Source organism: Tenebrio molitor, chromosome 7 (assembly GCF_963966145.1).
Source record: "Tenebrio molitor chromosome 7, icTenMoli1.1, whole genome shotgun sequence".
NCBI lineage: Eukaryota > Metazoa > Arthropoda > Insecta > Coleoptera > Tenebrionidae > Tenebrio > Tenebrio molitor.
This window is the reverse complement of record NC_091052.1, coordinates 20,986,255-21,008,806: the sequence shown is the minus strand read 5'-3', so window position 1 is coordinate 21,008,806 and position 22,552 is coordinate 20,986,255. Positions and strand designations below refer to the sequence as shown.

Genomic DNA, 22,552 nt, shown 5'->3' with positions numbered 1-22,552 from the left:
GCTATGTTCAATGTTAAAAAAATGTCTCGGTATATTGTGGTACCAAATAGAAAAACAGAGGTTATGTAACTTCATTAATGACAGGTTCTTTGATTTTTATAATAAAAGCAATTAAACGCCTTCGTGAGGCAGCAATTCATACTCCAACCTTTATAGGATGCAATCAGGTTTCTATAAATGCATGTGGATTTTCTGAACTCCATACTTAATAGTTTTGTGTCTGCAAGCAAAGCTAATAAGTTAATATTAAAATTGTTTAAATTTAATTCATCATTACGAACCTGTCATCATTCAAACTGTTTAAATAACTATTTGTATCTGTTTGTCTCCAGGGCACTTAAGTCAGTTTTTGTTGACTTAAGCCTACCTAAGCGAAGAGCCTTGTTCGATTTTCTCCGTGATCCACAATTCGTTAAATCAAAATTGACTTACCTTTTTATGCGGACCGCGAAGGGGTGGAATTCAACGATAATTTTGGACTTCGGTGCCACTTCAATTAAGTGGGTTTCACGACACAAGACGATGGTTACGAAACTAGGTGTTTTCACTAAGACGGTCAAATTCGAAGTCTCTGTTTCTTCCAAAAAATGTCCCTCACCGGTGGGGGAGGTTTCGTCAACCCCGATTTTGCACGACATTGTGATTCGGTTAACGCGCAATAACCAATGAAAGAGGGTGCAATTATTTTCGAATTGAATTTTTAAAACTAACTTAAACTATGCGCTAAAACTAAACCGAACAAAACCAAACAAAAATGAAAAGAACTAAAATTAACTATTATTATTTTATTAGGTAACTAGATAATATTATTTATATCCCACCTCCACACGGCGGCACGGCAATTTTGCCGGAGTACATACACTATTACGGATATTACTATCAAGTAATAGTGCAGTGCTTATCAACATAATTACCGGCGTCTCGCCTCCACATTTTGACTTTGTTGTGTTTTATTATGTTCTGTGTCAATGTTAAGGAACTTCCTAACGATGTGACATGAGTATAATAATATACCTTTTTGAATTTCAACTACCAATGTGTTATCTAAATCCAGAATTTTTAAATTTTTAATAAGAGATTGCGGTACTATTCCCGTTGCTGAAATTACAAGTGGTAAAATCGAAATTTTTTCTAAACACCAAAGATTTCTCAAAGCAACGGAGAGCTCTAAATATTTATTAATTTTTGTGTTATACACTCGCGAGCAATGCATTTTTTTTAGTCGGCAGGAATCAGATTTAAACAAATAATATGTCGTTTGAAAGACCGTTTATTAACGTTTTAAATGACCTTAAATTTTCTCAGATTCCTTTTGTTTTCTCAAGTGTAGAGCCTTAAAACAAAAGTTATTGCTATATGTTGTGTAGCGGACATGTGCATCCTCTAACTTCTACGGCAATAAAATTAAGTTTCTGCAGGAAATTTTTATTACATTTGTTGACATTTGACATTAGCAGACCCATTAGCCACATTATCCGTGAATATAATGGATACCACACCTGAGGTAGCTGCCCAAGTCGTTGCTTGCACACAACTTGGGCATAGTCAGCGATTTGTTGCTCAACAACTGAATCTGAGCGGATCAGCGGTTCGACGGGTGTACCAGCGATTTCAGGACACTGGTTCCTTCAATCGGAGACCAGGAGCAAGTAGACGTCGGTATACATCGGACAGAGATGACCGCTTCATTGAATCAACATCGTTGACGAACCGTCGACTGAATGCTATTCAAATTCAACGGCAGCTCCGTGATGTCCGAGGGGTGGTTGTTAATGAGTGGACAGTGAGGCGAAGACTGCAGGAAACGAACCTGACACCTCGCAGACCTGCAACTGGTCCAAAGCTGACTGCAGCTCATCGACAAGCACGGCTTCGTTTCGCACGGGAGCATCTAAATTGGACCTTAAACCATTGGATGTGTCTTCTGTTCTCCGATGAGACCAGGATATGTCTCAACGGCAAGGATGGAAAAGGACGAGTGTACCGGCGACCCGGAGAACGATTTGCCCAGTTTTTGGCTCTAAATTTTAGGTTAGCTGTCAACATGCTGCAATTAATCTACGCTTTAAAAAAGCACAACAATTGACGGTTTCCAACGCCTTCCCAGCCCAGGATTTCATTTGAACACTCGATATTCTGGTAGCGTTTTTAAATTCATCAACTTTTTGCGGTGAATTTCAACATTGGTGGACTGTCAATCATAAGTTTTTTTTGTGTTGAACATTTATGTTGTGCAAAAATGTGATGAATAGGGAAACGGATTTGGTGGAAAACTGATGACTGTGCTGACTGGTGCTGATGTGATGACACCTGAAGTGTAAACATAACCTAAACATTTTTTCATTTTCGGCAACTATTATTATATGAATAAATATGTGCGACATTAGTCTTCTTGGGACCATAATATTGGTAAAACGGATTACAATGCCTTTGGAAGATTCATCAGATGATGATTTATTAACTTCCTCTGATGAAGAAATTATTTTAAACAGAAGAAAGACTCATGAAAAAATTAGAGGATACGTGAATAATGTTGCACTTTTCCAGTTTTTCCCTCGCTTTGCTTTGCTTTGACATTGACAGTTTGACTTCGACAAACTATTTTGACATTTCCCCTACTATTCGTCCACCAAACAACCAACTCCCATTGTAGATGGGAAAGGTGAATTTTGGTTGAGCCCAACATGAAATTTTTGGTGAATAAAGAAACGTGTTTTCTTTAGCTCAACATAAATCTAACCGTAATATAACAACGTTTTGGTAGAAAACTGATTCCACCGATTGATCCATCGATGAATTTAAAAACGCTCTCTATGTGAATTTGGAACAGCTATATCTAAAAGATATGCTTGCTTTTGTTGTTTATTTAAAATTATAATGTCTGGTCTGTTATTCTTAATATGAATGTCAGTTAAAACTGTTCTATCAAAATATAACTTGTAACTGTCATTTTCCAAACAACTTTCTGGTGTATAACTATAATGTGGTTGTGTATTCTTTAATAAGTTGAATTTAACAGCTAAATTCATGTGTATAATTTTAGCGAATACCTATATCGTGACGTTTTTTATATTCGCTTTGAGCCAAAACGGTGCAAGAAGAAATGATATGTTCAATTGTTTCCCCTTCAGTTCCGCAAATCCTACATTTATCAATTATCGATTGTAAACCGCATATGTGTTTTTTTATAATTTCTTGTATTTATAACACGATCTTGTATTGCAAATATAAAACCCTCCGTCTCAGGATGAATATTTGATTTCTTAAGCCATGCATGAGAGGCCTGAATATTAACTTCTGGTTGTTCCAGTTCTTTAAAGTATCTCCCATGTAAAGACTTCTGTTTTACGAGTATATTTGCTATAGTGTCAGGTATATTTGGCTTAACAATATCTGAAATTATATTATCATTTAAATTTAAAGGTGTGTAGCCTTTATCGGCTGAAACCAAAGCATTAAAAAAGGTGTTATCACGAGCTTTATTGAGGAAATAATTTTTTAGTGAAGCAATTTGATTGTGTAGCAGTATTTCTAGATTTGAAAAACCCCTACCACCGTTTTCGCGTGGTAAATTAAATCTTTCAATAGCAGATTTAGGATGGTGTTTACTAAATTTGGTAAAAAGAACTCTAGTTTTAATGTTTATGTTCTGTAAATTAGTTTTGGACCATTTTATAACACCGAAAGAATAGGTCAGTAATGGAACAGCATATGTATTAACTGCTTTAATTAAATTATTACCGTTTAATTTTGATTTTAAAATAGATTTAATTCTTAAATAAAATTGTTTTTCTAAATTTTCTTTGATGATTTCTCCTTCTTGAGTTATATATTCTAAATGTTCGTAATGACCGCGACATATTGATTGCATTTTACACTTATCAATACCAAAACTCATCCCAATATTATTTGAGAAATTTTCAGTTATTGTTAGTAAAGATAAAATGTGATTCTTTTTTGATGCATAAAGTTTTATGTCATCCATATAAAGAAGGTGATTTAATTTGGATAGTATTATTAAGTCTAATTATTATTATTATTATTATTATTATTATTATTATTTAGTTAAGCTTGCCAACAGGTAATGACCTAATTACAGGCAAGCTATCATTAGTTAGGCAGTAAGTGGAATGAGTAGCAGCATGATACTACTCTCCCATTAGGAATCACACTTACTGCCAGCTTATATATATTCTTGCTATATTAAGAGGCATATGTCAGGACAGACCTGAGTTCAGAGGGTCTTGTAAAGAATATGTCGATTTTATTGGAGTCAGCTTTGGTTGAACAGCTGTTAACCATCTGGTATAACGGTGACATTAGTAGAATATTTGTCCTCGCAGATCTTAGTTGAAAAACTTCACATCTTCTACAATTAAAAGCAGGAACCTTAATAAGAAGCTTTGACAAAAGGTAGGGGCATTCAACAGAAAAGCTGAGGACATCCGACAGAAATTTGATTTTAGCAAAATCCCGTCTACTCGCCAATGAATGAAGCTGAACACATTCTAAAAGGGTTTCGTGCTGAAGTCCCCTAGGTGGGTATTGACCAGTTTCATTAAATACCAAAAATTTAGCAAAATGTCTTTGAATCTTCTCCAAGGCCCAGGTGTGGTTATTGTATATTGGTGACCAAACAATACCAGCATACTCCAATTTGCATCGCACATAAGCCTTATAAAGCGATACAATTGCCTCAGCACTATGGAATAATCTCCTGTTACGAAGAACAAAACCCAGAGATTTGTAGGCAGCAGATGTCACATATTCAATATGATTGCGAAAAGTGAGACCACAATCGAACACAACTCCAAGATCCCTGAACTCAGTAGCACGCAGTATCTTTACCCCACCTATCCAGTAGTCACATATAATCTTGTCTAACTTCCTTGAGAAAGTCAACACATAGCACTTCTTAGTATTGATTAGCTGATCATTGTCATTGCACCATTTTTGAATGATGTCAAGATCTTTCTGTAACCTAGAACAATCATCAAGTGTCGAAACTGTACGATAAATCTTCAAATCATCAGCATACATTTGAAAATTTTCATTTAATAAAGAGGTCAGATCATTGATAAATATATTAAAAAACAGGGGTCCAAGGACAGAACCCTGAGGAACCCCTGAAGTTTGAGAGAAAGATTCCGATCTGAAGCCTCTATATTGAACAAACTGAACCCTTTCCTGAAGATATGACTCAATGAGCAAAATCAACCCATCGGACAAACCGAAATCATCTAATTTATAAAGCAGTAACCTGTGATTCACGCGATCAAATGCTTTGGACAGGTCCATATATATAACATCAACCTGCCCGTGCGCATCCAAACTTTCACACAAAAATTGCGTGGTGGAAACCAAATTAGTGACGGTAGATCTTCGAGCCATAAAGCCATGCTGGTTAACAGAGATTTTTGACGATATGTGGTGATATATTCTTTCAAACAGAATAAATTCAAAAATTTTAGCAAAGTTGTTGATTATTGCTATTGGCCGATAGTTGGTTATATCAGATTTATCACCATTTTTGAATATTGGGCAGAGTCGGGATTCCTTCCACTTAGCTGGAAACACGGAAGTTTTAACAATAAGATTAAAGATTATTTTTAGGGGACTTGAGAAAATTGTTTTACAGTCACAAAGTAAAAAAGAGGGTATCTGGTCAGGGCCAGCCGTTTGACTATTTTTTAGCTTTTTTATAGCTTTTTGTACATCATCATCAGATATATCGTTTAAGTATAACACGTTTTTGTTCACAAGTTCAGTAGGACGTTGATTAGATTGTTGATTTTTATTATTTACCATAAATGATTTCGAGAAGTACCCAGCAAACTTATCTACGATATCTTTAGGATCTTTTAATATAGACCCATCATAATTCATGACGTCTGGAATTGAGGTGGATTTTTTTATCGAGTTCACAAAACTCCAAAAGTATTTAGGATTAGCTTTGATACTGGCGCTCATCCTATTCACGTAATTATTGTATGCGTGTCTTTCTTTCACCTTAACCTCGGCTCTGAGTTGTTTAAAAATATTGTAGGCATGAATTCGTTCTGAACGCTTATATCTTTGCCATGCCTTATACTTCCTCCTTATTAAGTATATCAGTTCCCTGTCAAACCAAGCAGGATACGTGCCAAGAGACCCACCCCTCCTCGGAATATGTTTATCAAAAACTGAGTATAACCTTTGATAAAGCAAATCGACAGCACTCTCAGTTTCATATGCTTGTTCTAGAAACGACCAATCTATACTAGACAACTCAATATATAGACTATAAAAGTCTGCTTTTCTAAAGTTATAGTTCAAAGAAGAGAAAGTCGGAAAGCTATGAGTGTCTTCCGTCCAGCTCGTAGTTATCTCCAGTGCCGGGTGGTAGTTGTCTTCCGGAACAAGGACATCGCCTGCTTTAGCAACACGGCAGGACTTATTGCACATAACTAAGTCTAGCAACCTGCCAATACTATTCACAATTTCGTTAAACTGCCTCATATTAAAGAAATCTAAAAAGCGAGAAAAATGTGTATATATGGAGGATGTTGTTGCATAACCCCGCGATTGTGATAAAGTTAGGAAATCAGGCATATTAAAGTCACCTATGATTAATAGATTATTATCAAATAACATATCAGTTGCCATAAGGGAGTCAAAGAGAACTATATAGTCGTCGATTCTACAAGCCGGAGGAATGTACACTAGGCAAATAATGACGGAGCAGCTATCTAGGAAAATTCTGACCAGCAAGATATCAACATGTTTAGGCATCCTAGAGTCATCAAGTTCATTAATGTGAAGGCAAACAGCCCTGATGGTTCTTCTCACTGCCAGCAAAACACCACCTCCCCTTCTATTACCGCAGGCAGAAAAATTTCTATCACATCTAAATAGATTATATGCATCCAAGTCTAGTACCTCACCATCCAAAACAGATTCAGACAGCCAAGTCTCCGACAGGGCTATACAGTCATACGGAGCTGAACTAGATGACAAGCGAATATCCTGTAGCTTAGAGTTAAGACCTCTAACATTTTGATAATAGAGCACAAAGTTTTTTGACGCTAATCTAAGGGAACTGACAGATTCGAAAGTGACATCAAGACTAGAATGAGACATGTGGGACAGGGGAGTCTGCTATAAGGAGACACCAAATAAATCCTTTTTAAGTTTGTCGACTACCAGCTCATGTGCACGGTCTAATATTGAAATAATCTCGTATCCCACCTCCACCCGGCGGCACGGCAATTTTGCCGGAGTACATACACTATTACGGATAATACTATCAAGTAATAGTGCAGTGCTTATCAACATAATTACCGGCGTCTCGCCTCCGCATTTTGACTTTTTTGTGTTTTATGTTCTGTGTCAATGTTAAGGAATTTCCTCACGATGTGACATGAGTATAATAATATACCTTTTTGAATTTCAACCACCAATGTGTTCTCTAAGTCCAAAATTTTTAAATTTTTAAAAAGAGATTGGGGTACTATTCCTGTTGCTGAAATTATAAATGGTAAAATCGAAATTTTTTCTAAACACCAAAGATTTCTCATAGCAACGGAGAGTTCTAAATATTTATTAATTTTTGTATTATATGTCTGTGTTATATTGTGTGAATTTGGAACAGCTATATCTAAAAGATATGCTTGCTTTTGTTGTTTATTTAAAATAATAATGTCTGGTCTGTTATGCTGAATGTGAATGTCAGTTAAAACTGTCCGATCAAAATATAATTTGTAATTGTCATTTTCTAAACAACTTTCTGGTTTATAAATGTAATGTGGTTGTGTATCCTTTAATAAATTGAATTTAACTGCTAAATTCATGTGTATAATTTTTGCGAATATATCATGACGTTTTTTATATTCGCTTTATTATTATTTTATTTACTGTTTTTTATTCGTATAAGTATTTTGTTTAATAGAATTTTTAAATAATTTTAATTTTTCAAGAATTTATTTTACCTAGTTATTAAGTGAGAATAGGGCTATTGGCGAATCACTCACTAAAAAAAATGATAACGCGCCGCGGTAATAACTCAACCTTAGGGTGGTGTGGAAATTTACCTTGCCGGAAAAATAAGTCAAAAAAGCAACGAAAGAAAATACATCTTATTCCGTTCTCTATTTATCACCAATAGATTATAAGTACTTAGTTTATACCTAGATTGTATAATATTTTGTCGCCTACCTTACTAATCAAAGCACGAGCCGCCACTGGGTCAGGTCAGATCAGGTAAAGTCGGCTTAATTTTCAATATTTAAAATTCGCGCTTAAACAGTTAGGGGGGGAGCGTGCTTAGGCTATGTGCTAAATCCAATGCATTCTCGCTTACGATCATAGATAAAATAAAATATGTTCTATGTTTTGTAATATCTATGTCTACGATTCTACGGGGTGATCAAGAAGGACTGTTTAAGTTGGTAACACTGGATCGTATATTAAATCGTATAACAGGAGTAACAAATTTTCTTAATTGTACTGCCAACTTAAACAGTCCTTTTTGATCACCCGGTAGCATGGGCTCTTGTTTATTTGTTTTGTATTTTGGTAAATTCTTTGAATTTGTGTTAACGTGAGTTGTCGAGGTTACCCCAGTGACTGTATGATAAAGGTGTGCACGAAAGAAACAATCGTGAAATTTTCTGAAGATGTGTTTCCTTCGATAGGGGTGCATGGTTATGGTATCGCTGGATCGCTCGATAAAGCGATAAAGACAGTCATTGATGGAACCCTATTGAGAAGGTAGGTCGATAAAAACAGACGTAGCTTGGCGCTAATTACACGTGTTTCCTTCGATAGTGGTGTATGGTAGTGGTATCGCTGGATCTCCCGATAAAGCAATAAAGACACAATCATCGATGGAACCCTATTGAAAAGGTAGGTCGATAAAAACAGACGGAGGTTGGCGCTAATTATACGTGTCCTAGGTTCCAACTTTGGACCCAAGTTTCAGTTGCAGTCAAGTGGCAGTTTAGTTCAAAGCACTCGTAGCCATCTCGACCTGAATATTCGCATTCTCATCTAGTGGGCTGTTCAACTTGACGCTTAGAGTGTAACACAGTCCATAACACCAGGTTTAGAACTCAGGAGTGGGTCTCTGGATGTGGTTCTCTTAGCCATTCATCCCCATCATCAAGGCAAGGTAAGACAGACATTTAATTTTGTCATGGTGCAGAGGAGGTTGTATATTATTAACGGAAAGACTATTTACAAAAATTTAGTTGATAACTACTTACAAAAAAAAGTAAATAATAGAAATTATGTATTAACAAAACTAAAGCTTCGATTATAGTGACCAGAACACTTCCGTATCCTGAAACGTGCCCTTACCCGCAATCGCAACGTCGCCGCAAAAAGGCGTTGCTAATTACAGTGACCATAACGTTGCCTTACCCGTAACGCATTGACAGATTTCATATGTCAATTATTGTAGGTTATGTTATTAATCCAATTTGTTAATAATCAGTGTTCGGACAGATTTAGGCGATTTAAGAGTGGGGGACGATTTCATGAACGTGCGGCACAGTACTTGCAAGGCGTCGGGCCCAATGTAATTTTACGATTTAATAATGGTTTGTCTGTTTTTTGAAGCAGTACAAGACTCGACAGATTACCTGGCGTCTTATGGTTTGAATATTGTCTCCATTATTATTTGATAATTTATTTTTTACTTTACAACCTTATCGAATTTTATTCAAATAAATTCGCTAAACACTTGGGACGCCACCGGACATTGCTTCTGACTTACGCTGAATAAAAACGGAACAAAAACTCGGCAAAAACCATACAGTCGACCTGTTCAGCAATAAACACTATCGCAAGTCGTTTTAACTAGCATTATTCTGTGCGCTGATTATATTTATAATACGAAACCACATCAATTGTGAGCGATTAGTACTTGGGCTACTTGGTTAGCGTTTTTGCATGCAATTATATTAGGAACTCATTCTCCGCTTCCTACCTAATGTCTATTTGAATCCGATCTCTGTTAATAATCCAGAACGTTTCAAGCTTTATTTTTATTTTGACCTAAACAGTTTAATTTACTAGAAATCCAAGAATTAAAATTTTTCTGGAACTTTTTTAAGCATTTTAGCACCAGATAGACTACGTCCATTGTAGTCCAGTCAATATAAACATTCGACCTTGCGGAAAAGATCATGTAGTTCTGATTTTTTAATATGTTCTTTGGACCTCAGCCAAGAGTAAAAAACCAAATTTGCAAGTTCGAAAGACTTGTGCGCGCCGCGTGGTAGCCGAAGAACAGCAAAATTTTCGCACTATTTTCAGTTTTTGCTCAATATCTCTTAAGATATGAGTCTAACAGAAAAAGTTGAAGTTATCTTTTTTAAACTAGATTAACTTCACTTCTGTTTGAGGCCCAAGCAAACTTCGTGCTTCCAGCAGTTTCCGAGATACAGCTCTTCAAAAATTGGGTATTTTTTCCAAGAAGTGAATTGTTTTTGTTTATTTCTCTTTTTTTATTAAATATCGTCAAAAATACTCGCCCCATGAGAAAAGTCAAGGGCAATGAACTTGAAGCGTATTTATTTAGCTTTAAACTGAGATCTGATGGGCAGCTGCAGGTCCAATGCTTCTCTAAAAAGTGGCATATAACCGAAAACCTCGAAAAAGGGAATTTGGAAAAAATAAATGAAAACAAGTTTTCAGCGCATCAAACATCACGTATAGGGCGGGCCTAAACCGATCAAATAAGTTATTTTAACGTAATTTAGTATTTGTGGTTAACAACTTGAAGTCGGTGGAGAAATACTGCCCTCAGCGCCAGACTTGTTCTGATTGTATGGAAAATCATCAACTACCCCAAGTATGCTCCTTTGGAACGGGTTCATTAAGCAGGTGACAAGTGGTCTTGATTTTTATGGCTCAAAAATTATTTTACTCTCATTTATCCGCACCCCACCTACTGATTACGATACAGTGTTCATATCACCTTTTGAAGCCAGTGAGAGAAGTAAAGGTCATTTTCAAAAAACCTGCTTCGTTACTTTTGATCAACCACTGTTCTTTAAGGCCAGAGATATTGTTGAGGGTGGCCCACATTCTGAGTTAAGCTGCGTGGTTGTGAGGCTTGGAGAGTTCCATCTCCTCATGTCATTCATGGGTTGTATCGGTACAATAATGGCAGGGAGTTACTTGAAGGCGCTATTTATGACTATTTATACAGATCACAGGCCTGGACAAAATGCTGAATGGTCATGTCTATTCACGAGCTGTACGAGCACACATTTTGACTAATCTGATATTGGCTGGCATTATTTTGGATGAGGTAGACTTGACTGGGAAAGAAAGAGCCGAATCTGAGAATAAGCTACGTGAGAGTGAGAGGTCTCTCATCTTGTTTGTAAAGGAAAATAGGACTTACCAAAGCCTAAGTGCCAAATTCAAAACTGCATTGCATAATTTGGAATGTGATCAAAGCTGTGGGACCAATATTTTCACACGTCTACTCCCGTAAAACTATTCATCCAGGCAGAGCGTCAGGGTGATTAAGAACCTTCACCTGTATACTATCGATAAAATGCTACCTTGTTTTCATTCATTTGGTCACTATTTCTTCACAAAGAGTGCCCACTTATATTTGCAAGATATGATAGCTCTAGAACAGCGGATGGATCCAACTGAGTTTAAGATATTCATAGAACAAAATTTTACAATCCGCCGATCCGATAAATTTTCGCCCGGCCTATGGTCAGATTTGATTGCTGATGTGGTTTATGAAAAGCTACAGTGGATTGACACATGTGCGTGGAATCTCCAGCAGTGAGGTAGCACAGTCGACCGTAAAAATGGGGTTCATAATAAACATACTTGTATATGCCAGAACATGTACCCGCCGGAGCTCAAATTAAAGCGCGCCAATGAATGAGAGGAAAATAATTCTTGGTCGATCAAAATCAAGACCACTTGTCACCTGCTCCATGAACCCGTTCCAAACGAGCATACTTGGGGTGTTCGATGATTTTCCATACAATCAGAACCAGAACAAGTCTGGCGCTGAGGGCAGTATTTCTCCACCAACTTCACAAACTCTCTTCAAGTTGTTAACCACACATACTAAATTACGTTAAAATAACTTATTTGATCGGTTTAGGCCCTATACGTGATGTTTGATGCGCTGAAAACTTGTTTTCATTTATTTTTGCCAAATTCCATCTTTCGAGGTTTTCGGTTATATGCCACTTTTGAGAGAAGCATTGGACCTGCAGCTGCCCATCAGATCTCAATTTAAAGCTAAATAAAGACACTTCAAGTTCATTGCCCATGACTTTTCTCATGGGGCGAGTATTTTTGACGATATTTAATAAAATAAGAGACGTAAACAAAAAAATGTCACTTCTTGGATAAAATAGCCAATTTTTGAAGAGGTCTATCTCGGAAACTGCTGCATGCACAAAGTTCGCTTGGGCCTCAAACTGTAGCGAATTTAACCTAGTTTAAAAAAGATAACTTCAACTTTTTCTGTGAGACTCATATCTTAGGAGATATTGAGCAAAAACTGAAAATAGTGCAAACATTTTGCTGTTCTTTGGCTACCACGCAGCGCGCACAAGTCTTTCGAAGTTGCAAATTTAGTGTTTTACTCTTGGCTGAGATCCAAACAACATATTAAAAAATCAGAACTACATGACCTTTTGCAAGGTCGGACCCACAGACAATTAAACTATAGTAAGACGTCGCATTGCTACCCAATTTTTGGAAACACGATTCCAGCGCGGCGCGAGCAGTTGGCCGAACTAATTTTATAAAGCATGCTTGATGGAGTTGTTTAAATTAATAATTTTGTCCTCATTTAATATTAATTTCAAATGTAAAATGTCTTTAAAATGCACAACGTTTTATTAGGTAATTATAAGAAAAATTAACAATAAATAAATTAAATTAAAAACTAGAACCAAAACTAAAATTAAATATTCAGAAAATCTCCATTTTCTTCGTAAGTACTTAACATCTCTTTGACGATTTTTTTTTTTAAATTCTTTTCTTACGTCCTGCAGTTTTTTTTTATAAATGATCAAATTTCCAGAAAATGGCTTTTATACAAAAATACACTTAGATCGTAAATTTTGGCAACACAACACACAACTCTTCTGTTATACATATACATAGTGGGTCGGTAAAAACGGTACCAATTTTGTACGCTCATATTTTCCTGAGTTATTATCTGTTTTTAATGAGTAATATAACAGTGAAAACCTCAATATTTATAGAAAAGATTGTTGTTGTCCAGAACTCAAAAATTGTGCGTCACAACATGAAGACATGCAAAAATTCTCTCAATTATAAGTTTTACAGATATGGTTCAATATGCTCCTCATTTTTATTAGCTACCATTTGCAATCGTCTTCACTAGTGATAGATGGAGCAACATCAACATCGCACCGAGCGACACAAACAATCATATACCTTGAGCTGAAGGCTCCTGAACGGAATGCTGGAATCAGCTACCTCAGAGACAAATATGTAGCTTCTGCAATTGGGGACGGACAAAGACGATTACAAATGATAGCTAATAAAAATGGAGGGCATATTGAACCATATCTGGAAACTCATAATTGAGATAGGTAATCTTCAAAACTAGAATTTTTGCATGTCTTCATGTTATGACGCACAACTTTTGAGTTAGGACTATCTCTGCACAGCAAGAGGCCTTCATCTTTTCTATAAATATTGGGTTTTTCACTGGTGTATTAATCATTTAAAAAACTTAATAACTCAGGAAGTTATGAACGAACAAAATTTGTACCGTTTTTTTCGGCCCACTGTGTATTTTAATTTCAATTTTAACTTGTCATGCTCCTTAAAAGAATAGGTACCGGGGGCACACACTATTGTTTGGTTTCTTTTTGTCTTGAATTGAAACTGAAAGTATAACTTTATTAAAAAGTTTCATCACTTAAGTTTTTACCTCTATAAATTACGTAGCAGATTCACAAATTGCCCAAAAAGTAGAAAATGTTATTTTTTTCCTTTCTTTATTGTTTTCTTATTGACAATTTCTCAATACTGAAAACGTTGGCTATTGTAATTACTTTCATTTAATAAATGGCACTAATTCCTACCTTTTTATTCACAGAAAGTCTTATATCTTTAATAAGTACATTTTTATTTTTTTCAGAAAAGTGTCACATTTGACAAATATTTTTTGACTGTTTTGAATACAACGGTAATAATCGAAATTTTACGAATAAATACGACCGAGTGTTTTGGCCAAATGCGTGCGGAAGCAGCACCGTCGAAGCTATTCCAACATTATTATATGGGATTGAAGTGTCTTACTATAGTTTAATTGTCTGTGGTCGGACCCTTTTTTATGTTTATATTGACTGGACTATTGATAGAATGCATTTTTTTTAAATATCCTTAGATAACAAAATCCCCAAACCATAACATTAAAATATTAAGAAAGTAGCACAGATTGTGTTGGTAATATCTTGAAGCATTCGCGCCACTGATTGTCATTGGTTGTTATGAAACCCACGTGATAAATAAATAATATGACATTTCAAATTTGAAATTGTCAGTTCTGTCAAAGTGGTTTAAGCATTTAGATTTGCGATTTTTCATCTTTAGACCTTTGTTTGCGATTCTCTGGTTTTAAAAGTCATTAGTTTTGATCGTGTTGCTGTTTTGATCTGTTCCGTTGTGATTTTTTGTTGATTTTTTTTAAATTTGTGAAGTGAGTGCGTGCCTCAAGAATCTAATTACAAACATCGAAAATGATACAGAGGTAATTTTTGTTCATGCATTAAATAGGAGTACATATTAAATAATTTTTCGCTTGTGTTTAGCCATTTCCGAAAAAAGCTGGATATTTTAATTTCAGTAACCAGCTTTTTCGGAAATTCGAAAATGTATTGTGGGTTGCATTTTTTATTCCGCCGGGCACATTATTATCCTGTATTAATAAAACCAAATATATTACTCCTACTGTACTGAAGTTGTCTTTCGTCTTTCCTAAGTGCAAACATGCAGAATAATAATAAAACATCACGTGTAAACCTGCTCTTTCCATTTTTTAAAATTTCGCGCCGGATCTATTTGTTGTAGCGTAGAGTGAACATTTTTAATAACATTTATGTCAAGCAATCTATGAGTGGACAGAGTTTAGAACCCAGAAGACAAAATAATACATTTTATAAATTTTATTTTATTTAATCTTAACCCTCCACCACGGCAATTTTGCCGGAGTACAGTTGCGGAATTAAAATTTGGGGCACTATTGTCAATGTCATGATATAAACTCTAAAACAACCTTTACGTTAATAACCTTATTTTTTACTCTTGTCATGTTTTTGTCTTTTTGGCATTCAAAAATTGTCATTTGTGGCATAATAACGGGTAGGCAACATATCAAAGCGATGATTTAATTACACTCAGTGCAACTAACTGAAATCTCAAAATTCAAAATTGATTGGGTGACTGACACAGAAAAGTTTAATTTTTGAATGTCAGTCATGATGACAGTAAAAGGTGCTTTACAGAGATTTTGTTGAAGTGACAGAAAAATAGTGCCCGAAATTTTAATTCCGAAACTGTACATACACTATTACGGATTTTACTATCAACATAATTACCGGCGTCTCGCCTCCACATTTTGACTTTGTTGTTTTTTATTATGTTCTGTGTCAATGTTACGGAACTTCCTCACGATATGACATGAGTACAGTATACCTCTAGAAAATTGAGCTACCCTAATGTATCTGTCACAATAGTGTTAATGGTAATGTTAATGTTAGTGTTAGCCAGAATGTTAATCTTCAGAACATTGGTGAAACGTTCAACCGTTCACAATAATGGTGATGGTGATGTTAATGTTAGAAACGATGTTAAGAGATCCAGAAAATGTCTGGTCCTTTAACATCTTCGTTAACATCTACCAATCACCATCACGCACGGGCAGGCGCAGTGACAGTTCACACCACGTTGACAGCTGTAAGAGTAACATTCCGTTACCATTATTGTGAACACTGGACTACTAACATCACCATTGCCATTTCCACTAACATTATAACATTACCACTAACATTATAGTGGAACCAGAAATACAGTGCATTTTTTTTAACTGTTGCCATAGGGAATTGCATGGTGAAACTTATACCACCTGTTAACTTTTGTTCTGATGAAAATATTCAAACCATTTTTGGAACAAAGTTGGAAGACTTTTTAAACTATCGGACAGATTACAATTCAATATCCTAAATTGTCGAAAAAGTTGTGAAAAAAATATTTGTACCACGCCGGAATAATAGTACGTCGAGCGGCCGCAGAATAGCGTCCTTATCGGCTCAACCAGCAACTGCCTATCCCCACTTTTGATTTTTGTCAGTTTCATTTAAAAAATAAATAGTGAGATCTTCTCGTGGCTATGATTAAATTTCTTTAAATTTCTTTAAAGAGATTATCAAAAGAATTGTTCAAAATGTTTTTTTTCTTCGACTATTTTGTAAATGTCGCACTGTAATGGAATTTGGTCAGATACTGGTTGAGCCGACAGGGACGCTATTCTGGCGACCGCTCGACGTACTATTATTCTGGCGCACTTTAAAATATTTTTTTCACAACTTTTTCGACAGTTTAGGATATTGAATTGTAATCTATCCGATAGTTTAAAAAATCTTCCAACTTTGTTGCAAAAACGGTTTGAATGTTTTCATCAGAACAAAAGTTAACAGGGGGTATAAGTTTTACCATGCAATTCCCTATGGCAACAGTTAAAAAAAATGCACTGTATAGTGTTTTTATGGACTCTGGTCGATAATTTCTTTTACAATTTTGGGGTCACTTTTATTACCAACTTGAAGAGAGTTATAAATATTCTATGACAGATGTTTTTGAGCCGTCTGAAAATGAACCATCGGAGACAAAGGTAGGTAGAGCCCAGTCGCGCGACGAGTGCCAGAAGATTATTGCCCTGCCATAACTGACCCTCTCAAGTTAATATACTCCATCCCTCATAAAAACACTATATTTCTGGTTCCACTATAACACTATTGTGACAGACCCATAAAACTTTATGGTTTTGACTGCAATTACCAAACAATAAGTGGCAGCTTGGGTCAGGGCTCGGCATAGATAATATAATAATACTAGCTGGCCCGGCGAACTTCGTACCGCCTCAGAATCAATAAATGTTGTGTTAACTTATTAGGTGAATTAAATTAAGATTTTTTATTAAGATAAAATGAATAATTAAAATGAATTGAAATTTAATGATTTAATGCATACACAAACAAATTTAATACAGTTGGTTGCAAAAAAAACGGGAAACGAAAATTTTTCTAATGTAAATTTGGTTTTGTCCATTTGTCAATTAATTGTCTACTCGACAATACCTATCAAATAATTTCTAAAAATGTCTGAATTTTGACTCTAATTCTAACCTATCTCTCGTAAGAAGGTTTCATACTATGAAAAAATTGTAAAAATGTGTCAATTTTATTCTGACAGTTCCCGTTTTTTTTTGCAACCAACTGTACCTTAATTTAATGCTAAGCACTACGCCCTCCGACGGAGATTATTCATTCGTATTCACGTCACGTGATGTGCAATTTCTGCACGGATGTTGGCCTTCAGGTCTTGTAGGGTCCTTAGATGGTTGATATAAACGCGATATTTCAAAAAAACCCATAAACAAAATCGCAAGGGGCCAAATCTGGCGAGCGAGTTCTCTACTACAAATTGCCCCTTATTGAACTGAAACTCCAGTTCTTCGTTTTGTCGCAGTCCCGGTTTGTCTGAACGTAGTGACCCATGTAACAATTGATTTCTGGTTCGGGACACGACCCAACATCGAAGCGATTTCGGAAGGGTTGCGATCACAGAATATCAGTTTGAAAAGTAGACCTCCACGGCAAACGCAGGGTCTCCATCTCCACTCTTCCAACCATGGAGGGAACATTCCCTATAGCCCTATACCGTCAATGCTTTAGATGCGGTATCAGTCGGCCACTCTCTGGTACATACTTTATGACTCTTTTCAAACTACGCGCAAGCGTTAGTGACACTGCTGGCCCTCTCCTGGGATCTTTCCACATGGTGCGCTCTGCATTTAGTACCACTTTATGGCAGTGCGCATTTACGCGGCATTTCCGCTTTTTTCAAATAGTCCTCCCTCCTGTTAATACTACCTCCATGCTTCCAACGCATGATGGCAGCTGACAGAGATAGGGAACAAATCTTTAAAACCACGGGACCACGGCTTCCGAATGAGACCACTCCCGCCCCATTACAGTCTGAATGGCGCGCATTTCAAAAAAGGAAGCTATGTTGTCGCACCCTGTACAATGCAAAAATAGGTAAGAATAATACGTGTCAGAATAACAGGATGAGGTCTTAGTCGCCAAGACATTATTATTTGATATTTGTTATAAATAAAGGGAATAAAGAACGTAACGGTCCGCGCGCGTGTACCTAACGCTCCACTCTCCAGTTATTATGGTACTACCCTCGCGTCACACACGAACGTTCCGTTCGTCAGGGGTTGCCCCGCTGACGCGTTCTTAAGAACAGTGATAACATGTTTCTAAAAATAACTCTATTTGGTATAAGGAGTACAGCCAAAGCATTAAAATAACAAAATAAATCTTTTCCACGAGTGGCGCCGACACGGCCATTCTGACATTATGCCCGTCCTCGGGCATCCTTATGGAAAGGTAACTACAGCAAATTGTATCTATTAGACACGTTCGGCCTTTCCTGACAATCTAACATTTCTCGACTAAACACAACGCGCGGTGGCATGACTCATCTGGCATTAAACCAGGATCGACTAAATACAATACTCAACAAGCAGGCTCATCTGGACCTGGTCCAGGATCAACGTAATAAACAGTTATTGGTACACATAACTCATCTGGAGCTAATCCAGGATCGACTCAGTACTCATCTGGACCGCGTCCAGGATTGACTCAATATTCATCTGAACCGCGTCCAGGATCGACTCAACATTCATCTGGACCGCGTCCAGGATCGACACAATATTCATCTGGACCACGTCCAGGATCGACTCAACATTCATCTGGACCGCGTCCAGGATCGACACAATATTCATCTGGACCGCAGCCAGGATCGACACAATATTCATCTGGCCCGCAGCCAGGATCGACACAATATTCATCTGGACCGCAGCCAGGATCGACACAATATTCATCTGACCTCAGCCAGGATCGACACAATATTCATCTGGACCACAGCCAGGATCGACACAATATTCATCTGACCGCAGCCAGGATCGACACAATATTCATCTGGACCACAGCCAGGATCGACACAATATTCATCTGACCGCAGCCAGGATCGACACAATATTCATCTGACCTCAGCCAGGATCGACACAATATTCATCTGACCTCAGCCAGGATCGACACAATATTCATCTGACCGTAGCCAGGATCGACACAATATTCATCTGGACCACAGCCAGGATCGACACAATATTCATCTGACCGCAGCCAGGATCGACACAATATTCATCTGACCTCAGCCAGGATCGACACAATATTCATCTGACCGCAGCCAGGATCGACACAATATTCATCTGACCGCAGCCAGGATCGACACAATATTCATCTGGACCACAGCCAGGATCGACACAATATTCATCTGACCTCAGCCAGGATCGACACAATATTGCTCAAAAAAAACAAAAAAAGGCTTTTACCTGATGTTCATTTATCATTAGTTCCCGCCGACACGGCTAGCAAGAGCGAAACTTTTCCTTGGCCCTCAGGAACACGAATATGGTGATCGTGTGCTTCCATAACGAGCATTTTCTAAAACCTTGACAATTTTGAACAGTCCACGAAACTTAAGGTCAAACTTAAAAATCATCCGTTCATTGGATAAAAGATAAAATCACCTACGCGAAAAGGCTTAAGTATAGTGGCCTTTCTTACATTCTTCCGAAGGGCGTCACTGTGGGACGCTTTGCTGCAATGCGACGAATTTCTGATACAGGGAAGTTATCCTCTCTTCTTCTGTAAGTCTAACGAACGGATAGGTGTGCCAAATAAAATTTCAGGGGTACTGAAACCTATCACTCGATGTGTAGTACTATTCAACGATAATTGTACTTTTCACCTAAGTTATCTTGCTAATTTTGTTCGCTTTCGATTTCCATAGCGGTCAAAGTCGCTTTTAGGGTTTCGTTTTGACGTTTAACCTGACCATTGGACCGGTTTGCACAGTGTGCGATGAAGTGCAGATGAATTTCAGAATTAGAACAAAAAATGTTAAATTCACTCTTGTGAAGCAGTTGCCTTGATCGCTAATGATACGATATGGGGCGCCGAATAGATAAACAAATTCATATCTTTAAGGTCACTTTTGCGTGTTAATTTTATAATAGCTGTTACAATCGAACACATCAATTTGTCAGGATTCTCCAAAAATTAAACAAAGACCTTCTTAATTCTACTTCATCTCTCTCGGAAATCAGTAGACGTTACTAGATCTTGATCTTAGGTCAAAACAAGAGTGTTTAAAAATTAATTAAATCTCATTTATACATCCCCTTTCTTAATTCTCGTAAAATAATATTTCGACTATTTTTAACTTTTATGGAAAACGGAAAGGGCTGCTCCAAATCCGCCGGCAAGCGTGACTAACGAAATTATAACCGTCGTCTTCCACAAACTTTAATAATTGTTACATTTTTCAACATCTATAAAAATTTGCCGAAAATATCGATTTGAACTGTATGCCAGTGTCGAGAAACTTTGAGGATAGGAAGCATTTGCATTTGAGTTTTTCCCGTGTGATTTTTCGAAGATTTGCAAATCAGGCATTTATCAACAAATTTGCGAACTGTTCGCGACATTTTGAGAAACCAGTACAGGACATACAATTTATCCAAATTTTTATTTATTTATTTTTTTAACTAGGTGTTTCAAATTAGTGTGTATCTACATGTGATTTATTATCGACCAAGTCCCTGCTTGGGGAACAACCGGTAACAAGCATGTGCGATGGCCGCGTTGAATTCTTCGAAAAGAGTATTAGCCCTAAACATACGTCTTAGTTAAATCTGGGTCAAGTTCATTCGCTTTAAGGGCGGCGATTATTTTTAAAACCTCATCACCTCGTTGTTGTGCGAGAGCTAACTAATCCGCCTGTAAATCAACGATTTGAATGTTTTTATGGTTTTTTTTTAAGGGCGCCGTGTTAAGTGGTGGATTCCGAGAAAAGAAGATGGCATATTTCATGTGTTTTTCTTCGCCATAACGAATATCAAAATCAAAAGCTTGCAGAAAAGTCTACCAGCCCTGTGCTCGAGGAGTTAGGTCATACCTACTTTGTACGTGCTGTTTTGAAAGCATTGCAATTTATAATCGGTCACTACCGTCAAGCGTCCTCCGACCAGGAAGTGTCGAAAATGTTTCACGGCATTTACGACGGTTCAGCCACCACGGAAAAATTTCGAATAAATTGACTGAACGAAGTAGGAGCTAAAACCAAGAAATTGACAGAGTTGGATGGGCGTTTTCTAACAATTTCGCGCTCAGTTGTAGCTAGTCAGTATGGTCTCCGATAAACGAATTTATCACTCTTTTAAACGAATTTCAACTTTCAAGAGTACCGGTTACCCTTCCTGACGGTACAACAATAACAAAATTATCTTGATGTTTACTTATGTAAGATTCATTTAAAATAGCAATTGTAAGATTCATCAAAATACCAACAAAAGTCGGAAACAATTCCATCGTAAATGAGGAGAGGTACTCTCTTAAGTTAACATGTCATTGATTCTAAACTAAAGCCAGATGCTAAATTCCTTCACATCCCCCACGCCCCGTGACATAAACAAAACGAGACAAAAAGGCGAGGTAATTAATACAAGGTCACGCGGCTGGGTCGTCTTGGGTCTCCACTTTGACGGCTCCAATCAATTCCAGAAAACACTTCAGAGTTTCAATAAATTTTGACTCTCCAGATAACAATTAAACCGGTGGAATTTAGTTAAACGTTAATGTTGTGTGCTATTAAATCTCTGCCAGTTACAATGTCCACGGAAGACATAAAATCATCAGGTACCACATAGAACGAATTTTTCAATAAATATGTCTTAAATTTCAACCACGGTTAAAATTTGGCTATCACAAAAAGAAGAGCCATCACGACCAATCCCTATCAGTGAGGTCATGTTGTTAAACTGCTTGCCATTCAAATAACGTGAAATATTGTCTTTCATTAAAGAGCAATTTGAACCTATGTTAAAAAAAAAGGAAAGGTCTCACCAGATTTAAGTTTTCTCCAAATTCACCACTTGCTCCCGTTTCGACTTTGAGGGACAATTTGTAACAGGTAGGCATTTAGGCGTCAGCACGCTTGTTCCACGCAGACCGTTGTGCAAATTCGTCCACAAAAATGGCATTTCTCAGGGAAGTGGACCCGTTTTTCGTTGTTGGGCTTGTTGGAAGACGGCGACAAAGCTCGACGCTTCAATTCGGTGTGATGACCGGAAGGAAATAGCGTCGCGCCTTTACCGAGTCTCCATTGCAACAGTGTACAGATACTTTTGGTG

The 22,552-nt window shown here is 37.0% G+C and overlaps 1 protein-coding gene and 2 long non-coding RNA genes across 6 annotated transcripts in view; 2 read left to right on the top strand and 1 right to left on the bottom strand.

The window, feature by feature from the left end:
* Positions 1 to 4,030: 4,030 nt before the first annotated feature.
* On the top strand, positions 4,031 to 7,074 carry LOC138135469 (uncharacterized). Of its 4 annotated transcripts, none has more exons than XR_011160996.1 (3): positions 4,031 to 4,413; positions 4,467 to 4,538; positions 4,604 to 7,074. It is a non-coding gene; the product is annotated as an uncharacterized lncRNA (long non-coding RNA). The 4 variants fall into 4 exon arrangements; XR_011160994.1 differs by having other exon boundaries at positions 4,578 to 7,074; XR_011160997.1 differs by having other exon boundaries at positions 4,467 to 5,988; positions 6,047 to 7,074.
* Positions 7,075 to 9,056: 1,982 nt separating this feature from the next.
* Positions 9,057 to 22,552, top strand: part of LOC138135662 (zinc finger protein 431-like) — a 59,363-nt gene continuing 45,867 nt past the window's right edge. The window contains exon 1 of the mRNA XM_069054458.1: positions 9,057 to 9,148. The gene's annotated coding sequence lies outside the window, so the exon portion shown is untranslated. The remainder of the gene's footprint in view (positions 9,149 to 22,552) is intronic.
* Positions 12,668 to 14,182, bottom strand: LOC138135834 (uncharacterized). Its single transcript, XR_011161105.1, has 3 exons — positions 14,091 to 14,182; positions 13,950 to 14,034; positions 12,668 to 13,890 (listed from the first exon to the last, which is right to left on the bottom strand). It is a non-coding gene; the product is annotated as an uncharacterized lncRNA (long non-coding RNA).